This window comes from Vanacampus margaritifer, chromosome 19 (assembly GCF_051991255.1).
Source record: "Vanacampus margaritifer isolate UIUO_Vmar chromosome 19, RoL_Vmar_1.0, whole genome shotgun sequence".
Taxonomy (NCBI): Eukaryota; Metazoa; Chordata; class Actinopteri; order Syngnathiformes; family Syngnathidae; genus Vanacampus; species Vanacampus margaritifer.
In genome coordinates this window covers 625,623-647,593 of record NC_135450.1, presented here as the reverse complement: position 1 = coordinate 647,593, position 21,971 = coordinate 625,623, and the positions used below count along the sequence as shown (strand labels likewise).

The window sequence follows — 21,971 nt, the reverse complement described above, 5'->3', positions numbered from 1 at the left end:
TCGTCGACAGCTGGAGACTTAAAAACCCAAATAAGAAGGAATTTACCTTCTTTTCCGCTGTACACCGGTCTTTTTCAAGAATTGATTATTTTCTTACAAATAACTCTATTGCTGATAAAACTGTTACAAAAATACATCCTATTATTATTAGCGACCACGCACCAGTCTCACTTTCCCTACAAGTTGATTATACCTTTAAACCACCACCAACATGGCGTTTTAACATCTCTCTGCTAAACGATGCAGAGTTTGATAAAATTATAAGGAAAGAGTGGGCAGACTTTTTGGAAATAAATGACTCTCCAGGCCTATCACCATCTCTTCTCTGGGAAGCTGGGAAAGCAGTAATTAGAGGTAAAATTATATCATATTCATCTTATAAAAAGAAACAGGATCAAAAATTTGAAAATGACTTGGAAGATAAAATTAAACAACTGACGGATGAGTACGCAATAAACCCAAATGACCAAATATGGACTGACTTACAAAATACAAAAATACAGTTAGACGATATGCTAACTAAAAAGACAGAGTTTATAATACAACAATTGAGATACAACAACTTTGAATATAATAACAAATCAGGTAAATTTCTTGCAAACCAACTTCAACGCAATCGGGAAAAATCTCTTATAACGGCTATTAAAGGGACAACTGGTGAATGTACACAATCACCAGAAGAAATTAATCACATTTTTTATAACTATTATCGCAACCTATACTCAGAAACTAACAAACCTAACCCTGAGCATATTGAGGCATTCCTCAGTAGCTTAAATATGCCTCAGTTAACTACTGAATATAAAGATATGTTAGAAGCGCCACTTACTATAAACGAGTTGTACAGTGCTCTAGATAGTATGCCTAATGGCAAGGCACCTGACCCAGATGGTTATCCGGCTATATTTTTTAAGCACTACTGGTTAATGCTTGCTCCGCTATTCTTAAGAGTAGTAACAGAAATTAAAACTAATGGTTAGATACGTCCACACATGAATACAGCAGCAATTAAACTTTTATTAAAGCCAGAAAAAGACCCCACCCTTCCATCAAGTTACCGTCCGATTTCACTAATTAACACTGATATCAAAATTATTACTAAGGCTTTCACATCTAGATTAGAAACAGTAATCTCGACAATTATTCATAGCGACCAAACAGGCTTTATTAAAGATCGTCACTCTACTAATAATATTAGGAGGCTCTTTAACCTTATTAGCATGTCACAGCGGCATGATAAGAAGGCAGTTATTATATCGTTGGATGCAGAAAAAGCTTTTGACAAAGTTTACTGGTCCTTCCTCTTTGCTGTTTTAAATAAATTTGGCTTTGGGAAATCATTTATCCACTGGGTGTCAGTATTATATGATTCTCCCAAAGCTACAGTTACTACTAACGGGATTATATCTAAGAGCTTTATTTTACAGAGAGGCACAAGACAGGGATGCCCACTATCCCCTTTATTATTTGCAATATTTATCGAGCCACTTGCAATAGCCATACGCCAGGAAAGAAGGATTCAAGGAATTCACTCTGGGGTAACAGAACATAAAATTAATCTATATGCCGATGATATTTTACTTTATCTAGAAAACCCGGCGATTTCGTTAGGGGAAGTATTTAACTTAATAACTAAATTCTCACAGTTGTCAGATTATTCTATTAACTGGACAAAATCAACACTTCTACCTATTACAGAAAATTCATGGAACCCTGCAAGCCAGGACCCACATTACTCATTTCCTATAGGTAATTTAAAATACTTAGGCATAAAAATCTCACCTAAATTAACTGATTTAATTCATTTAAATTTTTCTCCACTTCTGGATAACATTAATAGTGACTTGGAACGCTGGAATAATCTTCCTATTTCTTTAATAGGACGAATAGCCACCGTTAAAATGAAAGTTTTACCTAAAATAAACTATTTTTTCTCAATGATTCCATTTAAACCTACGGCTAAATGGTTCCAGTTGTTGGACTCAGCCGTTACAAAATTTTACTGGAAAAAAAAAAGAAGCAAAGATTAGTCTATCTACTCTTCAGAAAAGTAAATCCAAAGGTGGTCTAGAGGCACCAAATTTTATGTACTACTATATAGCTAACCAGCTACAATATATCGTTCTATGGGCACAACCCAACAGAGACACTAACTGTTGGCTGGAACTAGAACAGAAGGATTGTAATAACCTCAGACTTCTAGATTTACTCTTTATTACAACATCGATTAAGCGACATAATTGTTTTAAAAACCCAATGATCTCCGCCACCCTGACTGCTTGGTGGAAGGCATTAGAAATTACAAAAGCCCAAGTGGAGCCCTGTGGGCTTTCTCCCCTATGGCATAACCCTGACTTTCGAATTAACAACCAAACGTTTTATTTAGGTGTGTGGGAGCAGAAAGGAATCACACATCTTCACCATCTCTTCTCAGATAATATGTTTATATCATATACATCTTTGCTCCAAAAATACAAAATAACAAACGGAAATTTTTTACATTATCTGCAAGTTAAAAATATGATAAAGAAACAAATTCCAACACTTCAGGGTACGCTCCAACCGCCTGGCTTAGCTAAAGATATTACCAAGCTTTCTCCGACAACAACAAAAAAACTTTCAGAAATATATAAGTTACTTTCATATACGGATAAAATGTCTTTACCCATCTTAAAATGGGAGACAGACTTGCTCCGGAATCTGACTTTTGGATTCAAGTTTGTGAAAATGCATTTAAAATGACAAAACACACAAATTTACAACTTATCCAATACAAAATAATCCATAGAACATACATTACTCAATATATGATGAAGAAAATGGGCCTCTCCGACTCCGACATTTGTCTCCAGTGTTTACAAAACACTACAGACACTTATTTTCATGCTTTATGGTTATGCACCCCGGTTATGTATTTCTGGACTAAAGTCTTCGAAAAACTTTCCGCTATCTTGGACTATAGGATACCTTTATCTCCAAACTTGTGTTTGCTAGGTGACCTAACAACAACTGACCTACCACATAAACAATTTCAATCTACGCTTGTAGCCCTTACTATCGCTAAAAAAACAATTCTTGTTAACTGGAAAAATAAACAAACTCTGAATATCGACCAATGGTCTAACCTCCTCATAAATCACATTTTAATGGAAAAAATATCGGCCTCAAATAAAAAACAAATATCAAAATTCATAGAAATATGGTCTACGTATATAGAATATTTTAACCTAATTCTGGTTATTTAATTCTGCCTGTTAGCGAGAGCCACCACATCGTGATAACTTACATTGATGTCTCTGCATTTGGCAGTTTGTTACTAATGGTTGTGTTTTTATAGTCAGGAACCCAGTTGCTGCCAACAGGATCGAGCAGATTCACCTCCAATGGGCACTAAAGGCTAATATTCGGATTCACTGCATGCCAGGGGACTAACTCTACAGGTGCTGTCCCCCCTGGCTGGGCGTGGGGGGGTCTGCCCCTCTGTTGGCTGCTGGGTGGCGGCTGCATCTTGGTCGTTCCCTGGGTCTCGTGGTGGGTGCTGTGTTGCGGGGCTCTCCCTGGTGTCCGGGGCGGCGCCGCCCCGGCGCGGTCCGTCGCTCTGGGTCCGGCGACGCGGGTCGGGGCCTGTGGGCCGCCAGGGTGCCCCGTGGTTCCCTCTCCCCTCCCCCTTCCTCCCCCTTGCTTCCTCTCCCTCTTCGCCTCTCCCCGCCCGTCCTCCGCCTCCCTGTCCCTTCTCCCTCGTCGCCCTTCCTCCTCCTCTCCCCCTCTCTCTGCGGCCCTGCCGCTGCCTCCTGCCCTTCCTGTCGTCTCCTTCCCCCGTCCCCTCCCCCTCCCCTGTCCGCCCTCCTCCCCCTCCCCTAGGCCGGGGGTTCCATCCGGTGGCCCTCCGGGCACTTCGGGCGGGCCCCGGTATCCGGGGGGCGAGCCCCGCCGGGGTCCCGGTGGGGTGGGTGGGGGTTTTGGTGGGCGGAGGGGGGGGGCCCAGCTGGTCGCTCCTCTTAACTCACTGCACTAGTTTTGCACAATACATTTTAGGGCACATAACACACTTTGGGGGGGAGTGGGGTGGGGTGGAGACACCGTCTCCGCCCTGCAGCTCCCCTCCAAATTTTAATGCACCACACAACTGGGGGGGGGTGGGGGCATCGGTTGGGGCGGCCGCGGTATGGAGCAGTGCTGCGGTCGCCTGTCCGTGTGCACCCCCCAAAAAAAATAAAAAAATATGTGAATGATGCACGTTAAGCCTAGAGTTGGGCAGTTTTTTGACGTAAATCAATCATTAAAGATGTCTTTAAATGTGTAGAATTATAAACTGAAGATATATCACCATACTCTCTTAATTGAAAGTGTACAAAAGTATGTTTTTTCAGAGAGATCAAGTGGAAGCTGATGATTTTGAGGAGTAAATGTAGTAGTTATGGCAATGATTTTGGCCATGATAGCGTAAAGCACTGTATATTTTAATAGCATTGGCAATTTCTTTTATCTATTATTGATTATTTTAGCCAGCATCAATAAAAAAAAATTGTGGGGGGAGCGGGGGGCGGTGGACCGGTGGGGTGCCTGGCGGGCCTGCAGTGTCCCGTCCTGCTGCGTTGGGTTGGGGGCGCGGGCCGTGTTGGGGTGGGGGGCGCTCCTGCTCCTGGGTTTGCTCTCCGGCCGGTGGCCCCTGCGGGGCCCGGGGGTCGTCCTTTGGCGCTGCCGCGGCCTGTGTTGGAATTTAAGGAATTTTGTCCTCTTTGCGTGTTCCAAAAATGAGGTTAGGTTTGATGCAAGAAAAATACACCTTTGCAAAAATGATTTTTAATCTTTCAGAGATCTCTGAGACACACAACAGCTTCCGATTTCATCACTTGAAAAAACGTGGGATTCAGAGCGTCAAATGTGCTCTTCTACGTGTACAATAGCTTCTTATAGTTAAAAAGACCACCTCCTTTTCATTTGTAGACTAAACATACTCTCTGGTACTTTTCCGTGAGCAGATGGCGTAAACAAGGTCAGGTGGATGTTTTTGAGACAGAATGTGTTATATAGTTGAAGGATTTTCCCATAGCAAAATCTCACAAACAAGTTGAACCAAATTTACAGTGGCCGTGACTGATGAAGAAAGTAAAGAGTGTGTGTGTGTTATTTCAAAGCAAATTTTGTTTTCAAGACCGAAATGTGTTTTCGCACAAAGCGCTGAGAAGGAACTTTTTTAGACTAAATAATATGACCCAGCTTAAGGCCAGACCATACGAGGTCGACATCATCTGCTCTGCTCAGGACACAAAACATTTCGACAAGGTTAATGTGAAGAATTAAAATGTTCATAATGTGTAACAATAGTTGATATATGAAATTAGGTATTAAAAATGTTATAATATCTTTCAGTCCGCCCTTTGGGCTTATTTAAAATAAAGCCCAATAACTAAATATTTAAACATTTTTACCAAAGGATTCCCGCGGGATTTGCATCATCGCAATGGCAGGTGCAACATAGGAAGAGGAAAAATGAAAACATTCTTTTTAGCAGGAGAGGAGGTCAGTCATATGTCAAAACAATGCGATTCATTAAAAGATTTTTTGTTTTTGTTTTTTTGTGTTTTTTTCTCAGTAAAATAAGCATATCATATATGAAGACAGTGTGTTGTGATTATGTTCAAAATTTGTGTTGGGGGATCCCAGAAATAGCAAATTGGCATGACAGTCAGTATGAGAAAGAGTGTCATTATGTACGTGCAATTGGAGACGCGATTGAAGACTTGTTGTCGTTTGGGCTAGGGAAGTTTTGTTGCTTGCGTTTTGTTTTTGTTTTTTTGTTTTTTTTGGGGTTTTTTTTCAAACAGAGTCCTTCAGCTCTGCGATTGGCTGGCAACCTGTTCAGGTTGCACCTTGCCTCCTGCCCGAAGCCAGTTGGGATAGGCTCCAGTACCCTCACAATCCTTGTGAGGGCAAGCGGTCAAGGGAATGGATGGATGGATCCTTCAGCCCACATCAACTGCCAGAGATGCAGGGATTCATCGCTGGGATTTGTTTCCCAGGGTGTGACTCATTCTTTGTGGAACGCCCGGAAAAGGGACACATTCCTCCTATCTCCATTGGGTAATCCTCGGGTCGTCTGGTGGAAACTGGAAGCAGTTGAATGGCCTCTCGGCTGGCACGTCTGGTCACTGGAGCAGCTGGCTGGTCTCTCTGTTGATTCCCGGTGGTGGCTGGCTCCTGAAGGTGGGGGTTGAGTAGAAGGCGGACCTCCGGCTGGTCTAATAGGCAAGATGTGGAACCAGGTGCCCCGTGGACTGGACTAGATTGACCTTTTCATCACCTCATCTGGGTGCAAAATATTTTCATTTAGTCACTAATAAACATTTATTCACATCCCTTCTTTTTGAAAGAGCATTTGGTAGTGTTATATAGTTAGGAGTTAGTAAATGTTAGTAAAGTTCTGTAGGCCTCTCCTGTGGGAAAAAATTCTGTTTGTTGTGACATTCAATTAGGATCCAGCCTTTGGCTGACTTTAATGACCTGAGCACATTCTTAAATGCAAAAAATGAAAATCTTTAGCCAGTTCAAATCTGACGAGGCCAATTTTGTTTACAGAATGTAATAATTATTGGAATGTTTTATTATAATATTTATTGTTATAGATATAGCATGGATGTGCTTCCGGCCATTAAATAAATGCAACTTTCGTCAACAAATAAAATCAAAAAATAACACCTAACCCCAGGGCCCCAGGCGAAAAATAGAAATAGAAATGGAACATATTCACCTTATTTTCGCCGTCTCTGCCAAAACTTACTCCTTCTCCATGGTCAAAGAAATCCCCAATTGTCCTCCTGTAAAATTCATTCTCACGGACTATCTATAATTATCGCATTAAGACTAACTTTTAATTTTAAATTTATTTATTTAACATGGACTGTTTGTGTCCTTCGCGACGATATACCCAGACCGACCATTAATTCCCCCATCTGAAAAAGATCGCTTTAGAGAATTTTTCAGACTAATATATAAGGTTTTGCAGTAAATAAATTTTGCTTGCTTTTTGTTTAGAAAAAGGGGAAAATTTTACATTTAACCAACAAATTCGACAATGCGTCCCAAGCAACTATTTAAATTTCAAAAGAGAATTCGGGAAAACACTAGAAGACCAAACTTAAAAAAGTAAAATATAATAATTAGATTGAAATAAATTGTATCTTATCTGTATTCATATTAGCTGTTTTCAATTTCTGAAACCAGACGAAATTGACCTGTATCATCTTTTGTACTATAAAAATAAAAAAAAGATATATATTATTATTATTATTAAAATAAGAGTAGAGACTAAACTATTTAATCTAAAACAATCACACAATTAACATTACCTTTTATAAAAACATTTTATTTGACCTCATTACAAAGATTGATGGCTGTTGGCATTTTTTAATTTGAGAAAAGGGACATCTGGTGGTCAAAATGAGTCACAGCAACTAAAATTTCCAGTTGACTCATGTCATTAATTTATTAAAGGGTGACACCTAGCGGTCAGCTAGAGTCATAGCAACTACAATCAGTCAAAGTTATTTATGTTCTATAAGCATAAGATATGCATCTAAATTTTATAATTTCTTAAAACTATACCTCTTTATGTTATTTGTGTATTAATATTCGTTCGTTTTATATCAAACATAATTTTAAATATGACGTATTTGCACTCGTGAAGCCAGTTTAAGTATTCAACATTAGTGCTTAAGAAATTTATATAAGGGGCTTATAAAATCAGTTACGGCAACAATTTATATAATGTCGTTCAATTATTTAACGCAGACGCTTGCGGGTTTTAGCGTTAGAAGTTTTATTAGTAATTTTACCGTCTAATTAATTTATCCCGTTTAGCGCTTATTAAACGGCTTCATTTGTTTTATTACGTAAATTCAAAATCATACGAGCTGTTTGTATGAAACAATCGAAAGTCAATATTACAGCATTAATCATCATTTAATACACTTTTCTAAAAGTTACGTCCGGGATATTCCTCTATATTAAAATACATATAACTCTAATACTTTTCTAATCCGCGGTCGGCGTTTACGGCAATACAAAGTTAAACTACCGCCCCCAAAACCATCGAACAAATGTCATATCTTATTAGAATAAATTAACCTTTTCCACAATATAATCAAGTCCCGTCGTTCAATATTAATTACATTTTAAGTCTCAGTTTAAACGGTATGTTTAATCTGGAATCTTTAATTCCGACTAGCGGAAGTGATATCAGGTTAAATCATTTAGTCTTATATCATTATTTAAAGTTATATAAATGGTTATAACTTCACAAAAATACCTAAAGCTAGTATTCTAGCATTATTCATCATCATCTTATCCAAAAATACACGATTATGTGTCGTTTTTATTCCACTCGTAAAAGTGTTCTATATCTCGTTTTTTACGTCGAACGCCCGGCGGTGCAAACTTCAGCGTCCCCCATCAATAAAATTAACTTACCGTAGCTTATAACGGCGCCATAAGATTTATTCCACCGCAATCGTGCACCCAGTCGTGCAATTATTTTATTTCTCGCCTTATATTTCATAACGATTCTCCGTTGACACCAGCGCATGCGCACGCAACTCCCTGTCGCCTCGTGACGCGACATCCGGTTGCAACCATTTTTGTAGTTCTCAAACAGTAACCATACTTTATATTAATTATTGCCCGTATCTTATAGCTTATTATATTATATTATATTATAGTTGAGTCGTATTAATATTTATTAATGAAGTGACGTCTCACTTATAACAGAATTAGTCGACAAAATAGCTCTTTGCGCCCCCGTAAAAACAATAACAATGACGTCGACTATTCTACCACATACAAATAATACACAACAAATATCATGATCTTCTCTCAAAATAATAAATACCGCTTTATGTCAATTACGAAGCAGTCTCTCGACTAATATAGCCTGTCTGTTCACAATTACTCGATTCAATTGTGCAGAAACCCCTCGTAACGTTACGTACCAATCTCTGGTAATATATCTCATTTGCGCATTCCTCTTTCTGTTATCTGTCAGCTGAACAGATCTGTCCATGGATATCCATATTCAATCATCCAAGGACCTCGCGATTGATCAAAAAACGGCTTATCAACTCCGCTTATTGCCAACCTGACTACCAAAGCTGAATATATATGTTCTCAGATCTTAACGACGTCAATCAGGGCTGTACAATTCCGCTGTATATTTCGTAGTTCCTCCGCAATTTCATCTGAGAACCTCCCGTTTGCGTTTAACAAACTGAATTCCTTGCACAAGGACCTTTAAACAAATTATCCAAAGTGCCTCTCGCCTGCGTTAACACAGCTGTTTTCCATTTCAGCTTCTAATTAATGCAAGGAATTTATGTCGATTTCCCAAGCATCTCTCGCCCCCGCTGTAAAACGTCGCTACGTCGGGGGTCACCATCTGTTGGAATTTAAGGAATTTTGTCCTCTTTGCGTGTTCCAAAAATGAGGTTAGGTTTGATGCAAGAAAAATACACCTTTGCAAAAATGATTTTTAATCTTTCAGAGATCTCTGAGACACACAACAGCTTCCGATTTCATCACTTGAAAAAACGTGGGATTCAGAGCGTCAAATGTGCTCTTCTACGTGTACAATAGCTTCTTATAGTTAAAAAGACCACCTCCTTTTCATTTGTAGACTAAACATACTCTCTGGTACTTTTCCGTGAGCAGATGGCGTAAACAAGGTCAGGTGGATGTTTTTGAGACAGAATGTGTTATATAGTTGAAGGATTTTCCCATAGCAAAATCTCACAAACAAGTTGAACCAAATTTACAGTGGCCGTGACTGATGAAGAAAGTAAAGAGTGTGTGTGTGTTATTTCAAAGCAAATTTTGTTTTCAAGACCGAAATGTGTTTTCGCACAAAGCGCTGAGAAGGAACTTTTTTAGACTAAATAATATGACCCAGCTTAAGGCCAGACCATACGAGGTCGACATCATCTGCTCTGCTCAGGACACAAAACATTTCGACAAGGTTAATGTGAAGAATTAAAATGTTCATAATGTGTAACAATAGTTGATATATGAAATTAGGTATTAAAAATGTTATAATATCTTTCACCTGGGGGGCCCTGAGGTGTTGTGCCTGCTCTGTCCTGGCAGGGGTCGACGACTCCCCTCTTTGGTGGAGCATGCATGCCAGATCCACCACACCAGCATCTATCGAAACTCAGACACAAACCATGTCATGGTTGACACGCCTCTACAACATCGCGTGGACATCAGGGACAGTGCCTCTGCATTGGCAGACCGGGGGGGTGGTCCCCCTTTTTAAGAAGGGGGACTGGAGGGTGTGTTCCAACTATGGAGGGATCACACTCCTCAGCCTCCCTGGTAAGGTCTATTCAGGTGCTGGAGAGGAGGGTCTGTCGGGAAGTCGAATCTCGGATTCAGGAGGAGCAGTGTGGTTTTCGTCTCGGCCGTGGAACAGTGGACCAGCTCTTCCCCCTCTGCAGGGTCCTCGAGGGTGCGTGGGAGTTTGCCCAACCAGTCTACATGTGTTTTGTAGATTTGGAGAAGGCGTTCGACCAGATCCCTCGTGGGGGATGCTTCGGGAGTACGGGGTACCGAGCCCCTTGATACGGGCTGTGCGGTCCCTGTACGACCGGTGCCAGAGCTTGGTCCGCATTGCTGGCAGTAAGTCAGATTCATTTTCAGTGAGGTTTGGACTCCGCCTAGGCTGCCGTTTGTCACCGATTTTGTTCATAACTTTTATGGACAGAATTTCTAGGTCCAGCCAAGGCTTTGAGGGGGTCCGGTTTGGTGGCCTCAGCACTGCATTTCTGCTTTTTGCAGATGAGTATCTTGGGGTGTGGAGTGAAGGCAGGATGGAGCAGGAGATCGACAGACGGATCAGTGCTGCGTCTGCAGTGATGCGCACTCTGTATCGGTCCGTTGTGGTGAAGAAGGAGCTGAGCCAAAAGACGAAGCTCTCGATTTACCAATCGATCTACGTTCCTACCCTCACCTATGGTCACGGGCTGTGGGTCGTGACCGAAGGAACAAGATCCCGGATACAAGCGACCAAAATAAGTTCTCTCCGCAGGGTGTCCGGGCTCTCCCTTAGAGATAAAGTGAGAAACTCAGTCATTCGGGAGGGACTCAGGGTCGAGCCGCTACTCCTTCGCGTTAAGAGCAGCTAGCTGAGGTGGCTCGGGCATCTGGTTCATATGCCTCCTGGACACCTCCCTGCATGTCGCACCGGCGGGAGGCCCCGGGGACGACCCAGGACACACTGGAGAGACTATGTCTCTCGGCTGGCCCGGAAACACCTTGGGATCCCGCCGGAGGAGCTGGTTGAAGTGGCTGGGAAGAGAGAAGTCTGTGCATCCCTCCTAAAGCTGCTGCCACCACAACCCGACCTTGGATAAGCAGTAGAAGATGGATGGATGCATGGATGGATGGCTAAACAATAAATCACACATAATGAAACTGTTGTTTGTCTGCAATGCCGATGCCAATTACCGTAAAAATGTTTTGACATTTGTGTATAAAGAATCATTTATGAACAACAAATTTACATTAATAAAAACGATTATGTAAAATGTACATGAAATTTACATTTTTAAATAACACAATTAGGACTTTCCTATAGTGCAAGTAGCGTATAAATTGTCTTACTTTACATTTATCTTGATTCAGGTAAGAGCAAATGCCTTTTATTATTTTTCTGCAGGTGTAGATGTTAATATTTCATTATTGGGACTGTACCCAACAAGTGCTGTAATTGCCACATCTCAGCAAGCTACATTGTTTGTTTTTGATAAAGTGCTATGATTGTTGTTTTTTCTTCTTTTTTTTGTTTTGTTTCTTCATTGTCCCTAATTGCTGAACACACTGCAACCTGTTTTTTATTAGGACCTTACCCCCCCAAAACGAGTTGTTAGTTGAAATAAAAACAAAGATCATGTAGCAATTTCCACATATATTTTGAAGTATATTTCAATTCAACTATCGTTGAGTACATGCTACAAATTGGAGTCTTCAGGATTCAAGATTTTATTAAAATTCTGAGCGAGAGTTACAAATTCAAACATTTTCTGTACCTTAAATGCATCAGTAGTTGGAGCAGAAGCTCCATGCCCCATCCCAATGGAAGAAGAACGTTAGTCGGGTTAGTATGGGAAGGATCGTGGTCTTTATGAAACTGAGGGGGGCATCTCAACCCCCCCCCCCCGTAACAATAACTGTAATCTAAAAAGCCATACAGAAAGACACCAGGGTCGCAGTCAGACGCTGAAGGCCCAAAGAAACATTTATTAGGAAAGCATGACGGGATGGTGAAAGTGGAAAAAGAAGCGTTGCTGCGATTCACTCTCCACTGGTTTGAAAACGTAACCGTCGTCTTTGTTGTAAATTTCCCTCCAGCCGGGCAGCCTGCAGGAAGACGACATGATTGCACTTTTCTGCTTTCAACAGGCAGGCTTACCGTTCAGCGGCTGTTCGCACATGTTCACTAATGAGGAACCACACAAGCCAGACCTCCACTTGCCAGGCTGATTAACTCATTGACTGACGGCCATTTTCCAAAAAGCCAACTCCAACTTGCCAGCCATTTGTGAGGATTTTGACTCAGAAGGCCCACAAAATATTTTGTTCTACAGATTTCATGGAACCCTGCAAGCCAGGGCCCACACTACTCATTTCCTATAGATAATTTAAAATACTTAGGCATAAAAATCTCACCTAAATTAACTGATTTAATTCATTTCAACTTTTCTCCACTTCTGGATAACATTTATAGTGACTTGGAGCGCTGGAATAATCTTCCTATTTCTCTAATCGGACGAATAGCCACCATTAAAATGAAAGTTTTACCCAAAATAAACTATTTTTTCTCAATGATTCCATTTAAACCTACGGCTAAATGGTTCCAGTTGTTGGACTCAGCCGTTACAAAATTTTACTGGAATAAAAAAAAAGCAAAGATTAGTCTATCTACTCTTCAGAAAAGTAAATCCAAAGGTGGTCTAGAGGCACCAAATTTTATGTACTACTATATAGCTAACCAGCTACAATATATCGTTCTATGGGCACAACCCAACAGAGACACTAACTGTTGGCTGGGACTAGAACAGAAGGATTGTAATAACCTCAGACTTCTAGATTTTCTCTTTATTACAACATCGATTAAGCGACATAATTGTTTTAAAAACCCAATGATTTCCGCCACCCTGACTGCCTGGTGGAAGGCACTAGAAATTACAAAAGCCCAAGTGGAGCCCTGTGGGCTCTCTCCCCTATGGCATAACCCCGACTTTCAATTTAACAACCAACCGTTTTATTTAGGTGTGTGGGAGCAGAAAGGAATTACACATCTCCACCATCTCTTCTCAGATAATATGTTTATATCATATACATCCTTGCTCCAAAAATACAAAATAAAAAACGGAATTTTTTTACATTATCTACAAGTTAAAAATATGATAAAGAAAAAAATTCCAACACTTCGGGGTACGCTCCAACCGCCTGTTTTAGCTAAAGATATTAACAAGCTTTCTCCGACAACAACAAAAAAACTTTCAAAAATATATAAGTTACTTTCATATACTGATAAAATGTCTTTACCCATCTGGAAATGGGAGACAGACTTGTCTATAGCACCGGAATCTGACTTTTGGATTCAAGTTTGTGAAAACGCATTTAAAATGACAAAACACACAAATTTACAACTTATCCAATATAAAATTATTCACAGAACATACATTACTCAATATATGATGAAGAAAATGGGACTCTCAGACTTGTTTACAAAAACACTACAGACACTTATGTTCATGCTTTATGGTTATGTACTCCGGTTATGTATTTCTGGACTAAAGTCTTAGAAAAACTTTCCGCTATTTTGGACTGTAGGATACTTTTATCTCCAAACTTGTGTTTGCTAGGTGACCTAACAACAATTGACTTACCACATAAACAATTTCAATCTACACTTGTAGCCCTTACTATCGCAAAAAAAACAATTCTTGTTAACTGGAAAAATAAACAAACTCTGAATATCGACCAATGGTCTAACCTCCTCATAAATCACATTTTAATGGAAAAAATATCTGCCTCAAATAAAAACCAAATATCAAAATTTATAGAAACATGGTCTACGTATATAGAATTTTTTAACCTAATTCTGGTTACTTAATTCTGTCTGTTAGCGGGAGCCACCACATCATGATAACTTACATTGATGTTTCTGCATTTGGCAATTTATTATTATATTATATTATTAGTATGGAATTTTTTTTAATAGGCTTTAGGTGAACTGATGAATACACACACGCTCGCACGCACGCACGCACACACACACGCACATACACATACAAATATATATATATATATATATGTGTGTATAAAAAATATAAAAAAAATTTTTTTTAATTATTTAACTCTTTGACTGCCAGACGTTTTCAGAAACGGGTTGTCGCCAGTGCCAGCCGATTTAAGCATTTTGACTGATCTTTCAAGGTCCACAGAAAATATTGTGTTTGGACTATGGAATCACACACACTACCAAATGAAAGATTGGACTCTCATCTTTCATCAGAAAAAAAAGTTTGTTTCTACCTTATTCCGTTCTTCAGTAATCAACAATAGAAAATGGTTACTTTCACCGAAATTCTGTTTTGAAACAAAAAGTGGAGAAAAAGAGCTTTTTGTGAAACGATGTTATTTCATGCACTCTAGTGAATTGTACACTTCTTTTTGTCCATGAATGATGCCACAAACACCTAAATAGTGCTTTACTTCTGTAAAACGCTTTCACCAACAATGAAAAAGTGTTTTTAGTTTGCAAAATACGTTTATTTCCATTCAACAGTGTAACAATTTGACAAAACAATTTCGCAAACTATTTACAAATGTGTGCAATTGTGGTACTACTTACAATTATGTGGATGTTTCAAATACAGTTTTTCTTTTTATAACGCTCTCCTGCGTGCAAGAAGACGCCGCTGGACTCACACAACAGTTTACTTTCACTTTCGCATTTGTCCGTTTCGCGTGCAAACGTTACACTTTCTTGACGGCCTTTTTTTCCGGGGAATAAATAGCAAGTAGCAGACTGTACATGCTCCTCCGATGAATATGCATTGGACTCGGGGCACTCTTCGTCGTCCGATTAAACGTCCGCCTGAGCGTTGTGCTCCGTGTTTTCCGGTGTCAGCATCGCTTGCCCGTGAACCTTTATAACGTCGTCATAGCTGCCGCGTCAGCGCTTCTAACTTCGGCGTCAACCTCGGAGTCACCATCATCATCATCGATGATGATCATCGTCGTCATCAATGTGCTCTTTATCGTTGGTCGATGTCTTTGAAAAAAACGGCTCGACCGGTGAGCTGCTTGCAAGCGGCCGCCATTATGGCTTCTTCAGCCAATGTCCCCTCAACACTCTAGCCCCGCCTCACGTCTTCTTCTACTGACGCCCACCCAATCTTGTCAAAAGAGAGTCATCGCTGCCCTCTAGGGGCCAAAAATAGTCATTAGGCACAACAGACTTGCTGGAAACTTTCACCACAGATGCGGAAGGGTTCCCTCTACCCATTTCAAAAAATAAAAAATAAAAAATGGGTCTTTTAACGTCTTTGGCGCTCCTCCGTAGGTTTTTGCAGGACGTCATTTAACGTCTTTGGCAGTAAAGAGTTAAGTGTACAATCAGGGGCTGAAAACGCATTTAAAGCAATAAAAAGTTCATTTTGGCTCTCACACCTAAACTAAACGTAGACTCAATTGTTTTGCTGTATTCAGTGTATTCTAGCATCCCGAAGAGGATTCCAGCATTAATTTCATTTTGCTAATAGCACAGAAAGAGCTGTCAATCTGTCAATCCTGTCCGTGTCCGGGCCGGGTGAGGTTTCCCGTGTTGAGTCAAATTAAGCCGCAGGCTCCACTCCTGGTGATGCCCTTCCGTCAATTCCTTTAAGTTTCAGCTTTGCAACCATACTCCCCCCGGAACCCAAACACTCAAGCCCCGAAGAGGAACCCGCTCCGCTTGGTCCCCTGGAGCTCCGCCAACGGCCAGCGACAAGCCCCGAAGAGAGGCGCGCTCCCCCAGGTCCACCGGAGCTCCGCCAACGGCCAGCTACAAGCCCCGAAGAGAGGCCCGCTCCGCCTGGTCCGCCGGAGCGCCGCCAACCGCCAGCGACAAGCCCCGAAAAGAGGCGCGCTCCCGTTGGTCCGCCGGAGCTCTGCCAAAAGCAGCCCCGAAGAGAGGCCCGCTATGCCTGGTCCCCTGGTCCCCCCTCCGCCAACCGCCAGCGACAAGCCCCGAAGAGAGGCACGCTCCCGCTGGTCCGCCGGAGCTCCGCCAAAGGCCAGCATCAAGCCCCGAAGAGAGGCCCGCTCTGCCTGGTCCCCTGAAGCTCTGCCAACCGCCAGCGACAAGCCCCGAAGAGAAGCGCGCTCCCCCTGGTCCGCCGGAGCTCCGCCTTTATGCTCATTTTGAAGATTTTGACATTTTCACCTGAAGTGCACAATCAGGGGCTGAAAACGCATTTAAAGCAATAAAAAGTTCATTTTGGCTCTCCCACCTAAACTAAACGTTGTAGACTCGAAAATGTTGCTGTATTTAGTGTATTCTAGCATCCTGAAGATGATTCCAGCATTCATTTCATTGTGCTTATGCTCATTCATTGTTTTTCCCCATGTCATGCTGCCCGTTTTTTCCCTCGGCTTTTCCCCATGTCATGCTGCCCGTTTTTTCCCTCGTCTTTTCTCCATGTCATGCTGCCCGTTTTTTCCCTCGTCTTTTCCCCATGTCATGCTGCTTGTTTTGCCTTGTTGTTCCCCCCATGTTTTGGTTGTAGTTTAGACTTCCTCCCTTTTGGAGCGCTTTTAGTTTAACTTTGAACACCTTTTGTAATAATTAAAATCCATTTTTTTGAACCTCTGCCTCCTCGCCCTGTCTTCCCGCATTTGGGTCTCCAAGCTCCCCCATCCTGACAACCTGAAGTATATAAGGCTGAAAACGCATTTAAAGCAATAAAAAGTTCATTTTGGCTCTCACACCTAAATAAACGTTGACTCAATTTTTTTTTGCTGTATTCAGTGTATTCTAGCATCCTGAAGATGATTCCAGCATTACTTTCATTGTGCTTATGCTCATTTTGAAAATTTTGACATTTTCACTTTAAGTGTACAATCAGGGGCTGAAAACGCATTTAAAGCAATAAAAAGTTCATTTTGGCTCTCACACCTAAACTAAACGTAGACTCAATTTTTTTGCTGTATTCAGTGTATTCTAGCATCCCGAAGAGAATTCCAGCATTAATTTCATTTTGCTAATAGCACAGATAAGAATCTGTCAATCCTGTCCGTGTCCGGGCCGGGTGAGGGTTCCCGTGTTGAGTCAAATTAAGCCGCAGGCGCCACTCCTGGTGGTGCCCTTCCGTCAATTCCTTTAAGTGTCAGCTTTGCAACCATACTCCCCCCGGAACCCAAACACTCAAGCCCCGAAGAGAAACCCGCTCCGCTTGGTCCCCTGGAGCTCCACCAACGGCCAGCGACAAGCCCCGAAGAGAGGTGCGCTCCCCCTGGTTCGCCAGAGCTCCACCAACCGCCAGCGACAAGCCCCGAAGAGAGGCGTGCTTTCCCTGGTCCGCCGGAGCTCCGCCAACGGCCAGCGACAAGCCCCGAAGAGAGGCGCGCTCCCCCTGGTCCGCCGGAGCTCCGCCAACGGCCAGCTACAAGCCCCGAAGAGAGGCCCGCTCCGCCTGGTCCGCCGGAGCTCCGCCAACCACCAGCGACAAGCCCCGAAAAGAGGCGCGCTCCCGTTGGTCCGCCGGAGCTCCGCTAAAGGCAGCCCCGAAGAGAGGCGCGCTATGCCTGGTCCCCTGGAGCTCCACCAACGGCCAGCGACAAGCCCCGAAGAGAGGTGGGCTCCCCCTGGTCCACCGGAGCTCCGCCAACCGCCAGCGACAAGCCCCGAAGAGAGGGGCGCTTGCCCTGGTCCCCTGGAGCTCCGCCAACGGCCAGCGACAAGCCCCGAAGAGAGGCGCGCTCCCCCTGGTCCGCCGGAGCTCCGCCTTTATGCTCATTTTGAAGATTTTGACATTTTCACTTGAAGTGTACAATCAGGGGCTGAAAACGCATTTAAAGCAATAAAAAGTTCATTTGGGCTCTCACACCTAAACTAAACGTTGTAGACTCAAAATTGTTGCTGTATTTAGTGTATTCTAGCATCCTGAAGATGATTCCAGCATTAATTTCATTGTGCTTATGCTCATTTTGAAGATTTTGACATTTTCACCTTAAGTGTACAATCAGGGGCTGAAAACGCGTTTAAAGCAATAAAAAGTTCATTTTGACTCTCACACCTACACTAAACGTTGTAGACTCAAATTTTTTGCATATTTAGTGTATTGTAGCATCCTGAAGATGATTCCAGCATTAATTTCATTGTGCTTTTGCACATTTAGAAGATTTTGACATTTTCACCTTAAGTGTACAATCAGCGGCTGAAAACGCATTTAAAGCAATAAAAAGCTCATTTTGACTCTCACACCTAAACTAAACGTTGTAGACTCAAAAATGTTGCTGTATTTAGCTTATTCTAGCAACCTGAAGATGATTCCAGGATTCATTTCATTGTGCTTATGCTCATTTTGAAGATTTTGACATGCTGGAATCATTTTCAGGATGCTAGAATACACTAAATACAGCAAAAATTTTGAGTCTACAACGTTTAGTTTAGGTGTGAGAGCCAAAATGAACTTTTTATTGCTTTAAATGCGTTTTCAGCCTGATTGTGCACTTTAGGTGAAAATGTCAAAATCTTCAAAATGAGCATAAGCACAATGAAATTAATGCTGGAATCATCTTCAGGATGCTAGAATACACTAAATACAGCAAAAATTTTGAGTCTACAACGTTTATTTTAGGTGTGTGAGCCAAAATGAACTTTTTATTGCTTTAAATGCGTTTTCAGCCTGATTGTGCACTTTAGGTGAAAATGTCAAAATCTTCAAAATGAGCATAAGCACAATGAAATTAATGCTGGAATCATCTTCAGGATGCTAGAATACACTAAATACAGCAAAAATTTTGAGTCTACAACGTTTGTTTAGGTGTGAGAGCCAAAATGAACTTTTTATTGCTTTAAACGCGTTTTCAGCCCTTGATTTTACACTTAATGTGAAAATGTCAAAATCTTCAAAATGAGCATAAGCACAATGAAATTAATGCTGGAATAATCTTCAGGATGCTAGAATACACTAAATACAGCAAAAATGTTGAGTCTACAACGTTTTGTTTAGGTGTGAGAGCCAAAATGAACTTTTTATTGCTTTAAATGCGTTTTCAGCCTGATTGTGCACTTTAGGTGAAAATTTCAAAATCTTAAAAATGAGCATAAGCACGATGAAATTAATGCTGGAATCATCTTCAGGATGCTAGAATACACTGAATACAGCAAAAATTTTGAGTCTACAACGTTTATTTTAGGTGTGAGAGCCAAAATGAACTTTTTATTGCTTTAAACGCGTTTTCAGCCCCTGATTTTACACTTAAGGTGAAAATGTCAAAATCTTCAAAATGAGCATAAGCACAATGAAATTAATGCTGGAATCATCTTCAGGATGCTAGAATACACTAAATACAGCAAAAATTTTGAGTCTTCAACGTTTAGTTTAGGTGTTAGAGCCAAAATGAACTTTTTATTGCTTTAAATGCGTTTTCAGCCTGATTGTGCACTTTAGGTGAAAATGTCAAAATCTTAAAAATGAGCATAAGCACAATGAAATTAATGCTGGAATCATCTTCAGGATGCTAGAATACACTAAATACAGCAAAAATTTTGAGTCTATAACGTTTAGTTTAGGTGTGAGAGCCAAAATGAACTTTTTATTGCTTTAAACGCGTTTTCAGCCCCTGATTGTACACTTAAGGTGAAAATGTCAAAATCTTCAAAATGAGCATAAGCACAATGAAATTAATGCTGGAATCATCTTCAGGATGCTAGAATACACTAAATACAGCAAAAATTTTGAGTCTTCAACGTTTAGTTTAGGTGTTAGAGCCAAAATGAACTTTTTATTGCTTTAAATGCGTTTTCAGCCTGATTGTGCACTTTAGGTGAAAATGTCAAAATCTTAAAAATGAGCATAAGCACAATGAAATTAATGCTGGAATCATCTTCAGGATGCTAGAATACACTGTATACAGCAAAAATTTTGAGTCTACAACGTTTAGTTTAGGTGTGAGAGCCAAAATGAACTTTTTATTGCTTTAAACGCGTTTTCAGCCCCTGATTGTACACTTAAGGTGAAAATGTCAAAATCTTAAAAATGAGCATAAGCACAATGAAATTAATGCTGGAATCATCTTCAGGATGCTAGAATACACTAAATACAGCAAAAATTTTGAGTCTACAACGTTTATTTTAGGTGTGTGAGACAAAATGAACTTTTTATTGCTTTAAATGCGTTTTCAGCCTGATTGTACACTTTAGGTGAAAATGTCAAAATCTTCAAAATGAGCATAAGCACGATGAAATTAATGCTGGAATCATCTTCAGGATGCTAGAATACACTGTATACAGCAAAAATTTTGAGTCTACAACGTTTAGTTTAGGTGTGAGAGCCAAAATGAACTTTTTATAGCTTTAAACGCGTTTTCAGCCCCTGATTGTACACTTAAGGTGAAAATGTCAAAATCTTAAAAATGAGCATAAGCACGATGAAATTAATGCTGGAATCATCTTCAGGATGCTATAATACACTGAATACAGCAAAAATTTTGAGTCTACAACGTTTAGTTTAGGTGTGAGAGCCAAAATGAACTTTTTATTGCTTTAAATGCGTTTTCAGCCTGATTGTGCACTTTAGGTGAAAATGTCAAAATCTTAAAAATGAGCATAAGCACAATGAAATTAATGCTGGAATTATCTTCAGGATGCTAGAATACACTAAATACAGCAAAAATTTTGAGTCTACAACGTTTAGTTTAGGTGTGAGAGCCAAAATGAACTTTTTATTGCTTTAAATGCGTTTTCAGCCTGATTGTGCACTTTAGGTGAAAATGTCAAAATCTTCAAAATGAGCATAAGCACAATGAAATTAATGCTGGAATCATCTTCAGGATGCTAGAATACACTAAATACAGCAAAAATTTTGAGTCTACAACGTTTAGTTTAGGTGTGAGAGCAAAAATGAACTTTTTATTGCTTTAAACGCGTTTTCAGCCCCTGATTGTACACTTAAGGTGAAAATGTCAAAATCTTCAAAATGAGCATAAGCACAATGAAATTAATGCTGGAATCATCTTCAGGATGCTAGAATACACTAAATACAGCAAAAATTTTGAGTCTACAACGTTTAGTTTAGGTGTGAGAGCCAAAATGAACTTTTTATTGCTTTAAATGCGTTTTCAGCCCCTGATTGTACACTTAAGGTGAAAATGTCAAAATCTTCAAAATGAGAATAAGCACAATGAAATTAATGCTGGAATCATCTTCAGGATGCTAGAATACACTGTATACAGCAAGAATTTTGAGTCTACAACGTTTAGTTTAGGTGTGAGAGCCAAAATGAACTTTTTATTGCTTTAAACGCGTTTTCAGCCCCTGATTGTACACTTAAGGTGAAAATGTCAAAATCTTAAAAATGAGCATAAGCACAATGAAATTAATGCTGGAATCATCTTCAGGATGCTAAAATACACTAAATACAGCAAAAATTTTGAGTCTACAACGTTTAGTTTAGGTGTGAGAGCCAAAATGAACTTTTTATTGCTTTAAATGCGTTTTCAGCCTGATTGTGCACTTTAGGTGAAAATGTCAAAATCTTAAAAATGAGCATAATAACAATGAAATTAATGCTGGAATAATCTTCAGGATGCTAGAATACACTAAATACAGCAAAAATTTTGAGTCTATAACGTTTAGTTTAGGTGTGAGAGCCAAAATGAACTTTTTATTGCTTTAAACGCGTTTTCAGCCCCTGATTGTACTT

The 21,971-nt window shown here is 40.5% G+C and overlaps 1 long non-coding RNA gene across 1 annotated transcript; it reads right to left on the bottom strand.

Moving 5' to 3' along the window:
* Positions 1 to 4,787: 4,787 nt before the first annotated feature.
* LOC144039473 (uncharacterized) lies at positions 4,788 to 8,599 on the bottom strand. Its single transcript, XR_013289462.1, has 2 exons — positions 6,752 to 8,599; positions 4,788 to 6,309 (listed from the first exon to the last, which is right to left on the bottom strand). It is a non-coding gene; the product is annotated as an uncharacterized LOC144039473 (long non-coding RNA).
* Between the last annotated feature and the right edge of the window lie 13,372 nt (positions 8,600 to 21,971).